This window comes from Podarcis liolepis (genome assembly GCF_965112155.1).
Source record: "Podarcis liolepis genome assembly, chromosome: 4".
Lineage (NCBI taxonomy): Eukaryota > Metazoa > Chordata > Lepidosauria > Squamata > Lacertidae > Podarcis > Podarcis liolepis.
The window spans coordinates 106287737-106293995 of record NC_139558.1 but is presented as its reverse complement, the minus strand read 5'-3'; positions in this window follow the sequence as shown (position 1 = coordinate 106293995).

Sequence of the window (6259 nt, the reverse complement as noted above, 5' to 3'; positions counted from 1 at the left end):
GTTCAGACCCCTGGGCTCTCACTTGTGGGGTGCCTCAGGGTTCTGTCCTCTCCCCCATGCTTTTCAACATCTACATGCAGCCGCTGGGAGAGATCATCAGGGGGTTTGGGCTGGGTGTTCATCAGTATGCGGATGATACCCAGCTCTACCTCTCTTTCAAATCAGAACCAGTGAAGGCGGTGAAGGTCCTGTGTGAGTGTCTGGAGGCTGTTGGAGGATGGATGGCGGCTAACAGATTGAGGTTGAATCCTGACAAGACAGAAGTACTGTTTTTGGGGGACAGGGAGCAGGTGGGTGTGGGGGATTCCCTGGTCCTGAATGGGGTAACTGTGCCCCTGAAGGACCAGGTGCGCAGCCTGGGAGTCATTTTGGACTCACAGCTGTCCATGGAGGCACAGGTCAAATCTGTGTCCGGGGCAGCTGTCTACCAGCTCCATCTGGTACGCAGGCTAAGACCCTACCTGCCCGCAGACTGTCTCGCCAGAGTGGTGCATGCTTTAGTTATCTCCCGCTTGGACTACTGCAATGCTCTCTCTGTGGGGCTACCTTTGAAGGTTACCCAGAAACTGCAATTAATCCAGAATGCGGCAGCTAGACTGGTGACGGGGAGCGGCCGCCGGGACCACATAACACCGGTTCTGAGAGAACTGCATTGGCTCCCAGTATGTTTCCGAGCACAATTCAAAGTGTTGGTGCTGACCTTTAAAGCCCTAAACGGCCTCGGTCCAGTATACCTGAAGGAGCGTCTCCACCCCCATCGTTCAGCCCGGACACTGAGGTCCAGCGCTGAGGGTCTCCTGGCAGTTCCCTCTTTGCGAGAAGTGAGGTTACAAGGAACCAGGCAGAGGGCCTTCTCGGTAGTGGCGCCTGCCCTGTGGAACGCCCTCCCATCAGATGTCAAAGAGATAAACAATTACCTGACATTCAGAAGACATCTTAAGGCAGCTCTATTCAGGGAAGTTTTTAATATGTAACGCTGTACTGTTTTTAACACTTGATTGGGAGCCGCCCAGAGTGGCTGGGGAAACTCAGCCAGATGGGCGGGGTATAAATAATAAATTATGATGATGATGATGATGATGATGATGATGATGATGATGATGATGCAAGGTGGACCCTCACCAATATTTTAATCAAGTTGGCACCACTGGGTCGGATGGTATACAAATTAAATAAATACATAAATCGCCTTCCTTTGCACATGTTTCAGCCTGTCAATATCCTTATTTATTATCATTTTTAATATTTATGTGCCTTTCATCTGAAGATTTCACAACAGAAACATGCAGGATAAAAGCATGGCTTTCTCAAAAACAAGAAAAGCCAGAGAAATCTCTCTTCCCCTTTTTTTGGATGGAGTTACAAACTTTGTTGATCAGGGAACAGCTGTGGAAATAGTGCATCTTGATTTCAGTAAGGCTTTTGAGAAAGTCCCCCGTGATCTTTCTGTGAGAAAGCTGGTAAAATGTGGGCTGAATGAGGAAACTGTTAGGTGGATTTGACTGACCGAACCCAAAGAGGACTCCTTCATGGTTCCTCAACACCCTGGGAGAAGTGACAAGAGGGGTGCTGTAGGGTTCAATCCTGGGCCCGTTGTCATTCATCGTCTTTATGAATGAGTTAGATGAAGGAACTGAAGGGGATGCTCATCACATTTGCAGACGACACCAAACGGGGAGCGGAGGCCAATGTGGCAGAAGGCAGAATGAAGCAACCAGAAATCACCTCAACCCAATGGACTGGTGACCCCCTCCTCCTTCTCCTCTCCCCCCAAGCCATCAATACAGCTAACACGATCAATATTCCCCCCAGCCTCACACCTCCACAGAGATCCCCAAACATATTATCCAAAAACACATCATCCTTTATTTTTTCCCCATTTTTCCTCCCTCCTCCCACCCAACCCCACCCCACCCCTCACTTCCCTCAGTTCCAGGCTTTCATTTCTCTGTAAATGCTATTCTCTGCATGTTACCAAGTTGTATAGATCCTTAAATTGTTTAACTGATTATTGTCAATAAAAACGTTTGTGAATATTTATTCAAAACCTGCCACGGAGTCCAATTCACTTTGTTGAATTTTGTAAAGGGTTCCCATTCCTCTTTAAAATCACAGTTATCCTTGTCCCATAGCTTATGTGTCAATTTTGCCAGTTCTGCATAGTCCATCAGTTTTTCTTGCCATGATTCTTTAGTTGGAATTTCTTCAGTCTTCCATCCTTGTGCTATTAGGACTCTCGCAGACATGAAGATGTTTTCCAGCTTTTTTGGCAAGTCTTTCCCTACAGTCCCTAACAAAAATGCTTCAGGTTTTTAACAAAAGTTAGATGGAACATTTTCTTCAATTCATTGTATATCATTTCCCAAATTTTTTACCGGTAAATTACATTACAATCCCACCACTTATGATAAATTGTCCCTTCCTTTTCCTTACACTTCCAACATATAGTTGAACTAGTTTTGTACATTTCCCTAACTGCACTGGTGTCGTGTACCATCTGTACATCATCTTTATGTAATTCTCTTTCAATAGCGAACAGTAAATTTTAAATTAGTTTTCCATAATTTTTCCCAATCTTCCATCATAATGTTGTGACCTACATCTTGTGCTCATTTAATCATGACTGATTTTACCTCTTCATCTTTTGTCTCCCAATCCAATAGTATGCTGTATGCGGCCTTCAGTAGTTTCACTTTCCCTTCAATCACTTCCGTTTGAAACCTAGATCTTGTGTAGCTAAATCCTTTCTTACTGTCTTCTTTATATGTTTCATATAATTGTTGATAGTGCAAGCAACTCTGAAAGTGATCTTTGATCTCATCGTAATGTCTTAATTTCCAATTTCCATCGTGGTCCTTTAATAAATCAACATATGTGAGCCATTTTCCTTTCTTTCCTAGTGGTTTGAGCAGTAATGCTTCATGTGGTGAAAGCCACCACAGCGTCTTTTGTTCCAATAAATCTTTGTTTCTCTGCCATACTCTCATTAATAATTTTCTAATTATATGGTTATAAAAACTTCTATGAACCTTTCCTTTCCCATACCATAGATATGCGTGCCAGCCAAATCTGTTGTCATGTCCTTCTAGTTCTAGTGCCTCTTGCTTATCCAATCTCATCCAGTCCCTGATCCATACCAAACAAGCAGATTCATAATACAATTTAAGGTCTGGGAGGGCAAACCCGCCTCTATCTTTTATGTCTGTATTTTATGTTTTATCCTTGGCCATTTGCCCCCCCTCCCCAGATAAATTTTGAAATCTCTTTCTGCCATTTTTTAAAACATTCATCTTTCAGGATGACTGGTATTTCTAAATTTCTTTTTACCTCGAGCCAAATTCTTTCATAATTATTCTTAAATAGTCAAAATAAAAAAATTCCTTCCAGTAGCACCTTAAAGACCAACTAAGTTAGTTCTTGGTATGAGCTTTCGTGTGCATGCACACTTCTTCAGATACACTGAAACTTGAACACTGAAAGGATCTGGCAACTTCTGTTTCAGTGCATCTGAAGAAGTGTGCATGCACACGAAAGCTCATACCAAGAACTAACTTAGTTGGTCTTTAAGGTGCTACTGGAAGGAATTTTTTTATTTTGACTATGGCAGACCAACACGGCTACCTATCTGTATTTTTAAATAGGTTTACATTTCTTGATGTTAACCAAATCCTTAAATATTTCACCTTTTTATGGGCTTCAATCTCAATACTTGGCTCTAATTCTCCCCCCCTCTTCTTTTAAATTTTTAACTAATAGTTTAGTTTTATTCCTATTTAACTTAAATCCTGCCACTTCCCCAAATTTCTGAATTACTCCAGAAGAAGTAGTGTTATTGTCAGGAGCACATGCCGGAGCCAGGCCCTGGGACCGGTAGGGCTTTGCAGGGCTAGGGCTTTCCTAAGTTTGTTCTGAAGAGGCAAGGCAGGGCTGCACAGGTGAGGCCGATTGGTAACTCACCGCACCCTTTGGCTCTTTGCCACAGCAAAGCGTTTCCTTCCTTGGGCTTCTTGACTCCTGGCTTCCTGATCCTCGGACCCTTGGCTTCTTGACTCCTGGCTTCCGGATTCCCATTCCTGCTCCCACCCCACCGTCTTGCCCCCGGGTCCTGATGTCCTCCACCAGGACTTTGACCGCCCACAAACCGTAACAGTTTGCTGTGGCCAACCTATGTCCCGGCCAGGGGGTCAGATGGACGGAGCCCAGCCTATAGATCTCCCCAGGGTGCTGCGGAACCTCTACACCCAGGGAGCTATGTTCTAGGGGGAGGTTCAAGCACTTTGAGCGGCCCCAGCCTGACCTGCTCCCCTGCCCCATAACCAGAGAGGTTCGGGGGGGAGCATGGTGTTGGGATTTGTCCAGCTCTGGCTCGTCTTCTCTTTAGCCCAGCAGAGCGTAGTCCGCAGACGAAAGGATAAAGCAGTATGTGCCACATGCTAATCTTTATTTCTCAACTATACCGAGAACACCCAAACCTACATCTTGCCTCTGTGAGAGCAGAGAAGAAACTTACTCTCGACACAAAGAAACCGAGAGAACACTGAAAAACAGGAAACCAGTGTACGTCACATCCAGTCTCCCATTCCCGTGGGAACCCAAGAGGAACTTGGACTGTGGAATGGAAACAATGTCTTGTGACATGCAGTTGCTGCTCAGTGAGGGAAATAGAAACCAACACATGGGGCCCTTCGAGGCTTTGTCAGCCAGTGTTGGCTGATGTCCGCCACCTGTGCAGCAGACTTTCCCACCCCACGGAGCCGCGTGTGCTTTATGGTCAGCCTCTTCGTGGGCCCGGCACTTTCTTGGGTCTCTCCATACCTTGAGGCCAGCGACCATCTGCTGGGGAATTTGGACGACTTCATTGCCACCCTGGAGGGCACATTCGGGGAGCTGAATCGCGCCCTGGCGGCTGAGATGGCCCTGCAGAACCTCCGGCAGGGGGCTTGCCCAGTTACTGAGTCCGCCGCAGAGCTCCGTTGGTGGGCTGTGGACACCCTGCTATGCAGCTGCCTGACGGTTCCACTTCCATCAGGGCCTTCATCCCTGCCTTAAGGATCAACTGGCATGGGTGACCCCCCCTCACCATTTCAGTGGTGGGTCTGGAGGGGACGCCCCTCGCATCCGGACCCATTACCCGTGAGCCCTGTCCACAGGCCAGGTTAGTGGCACCCCTGCACCAGGAACTGTTAACGTTTCAACTAGTCCAGACGCCACATTTCCCTCTGGTCCATGGAAGTCCATGAATGTATCATTTTGCCTTGACAGCTCAGGGAAGATATCCAACTTTATAAATCATATCAAATCAACTCCAGGAAGTGCCCAGAGGTGACAATTGCTGAGCTGATTATTGGAAAGCCTCATCCCATCCCCACACTTGCCAAGGGGTCCAGACATGCAAAGGAAGTTCTGCTGTACTTTTGGGTGGTGGGTACTTGAGACTTCTTTGCCTATGCTAATCCTATCCTTGGGTCTTGCACTGACGCATTTTCCTTATGTTAATCTTGTGTAACCCTCCCCTTTCTGACGTTTTAGTGGTGTAGCAATGACGTATTGATGATGCTGTACGAACTGCATTCTGGGATATGGTGGGAAGCTTTAAAAGTCAATGTTGCCCCATGGCTCTGGGTTCCCACGCTGCTCTTGAACCTGTTGCGCAACCAGAAAGGATCTCAGTCTACTGGCTGCTGTTTTGCTCCAAATTGCTTGGCGGGAATTTCCTTCTTTTACTGACCGCACGGACCTCCGGGGGACTTGTGCCCAGACGAGCTGGGATCTTTTTGGTGATGCAATGTATTCCTTTTTTCCTACACCTCTTTGCTAATAATCTGGAGCTTTCCCCTCCATACTCACAGAAGCGTTGTTTAGAGTATGGAATGTTGATCATTGTTTTGTTGATTTCTAGGGAATCTAGTTCTCTCCATTTTTGTTCTATAGCTTTAAGGACTTTTTTTAGATCCTGTTTGTTTGTAGCGTGATGAGAGGGCCGTGATGTCTTGTTCTGTCTTGCTAACTTTTAAGGGGGTTTGTTTTTTAAGGGATGCTTTTAGCAACTTGTAAGAGTCCCTAATTGTTGGGGTTTCCTTCGGAGGAAGGTTGCCCATGGGGTTGTAGGGGGGGTGTCTTTCAGGGATATGCTTTTCATATTTAGGTTGAGGTCACCCCCCCCCCCCAGAACTGCTTCCCCTTCGGAGGAGAGGAACTAGTTTTTTAGATGAACTCTAGATGTTTCAAGTTTGGGGCATATATGGAGCCAATTGTCAGT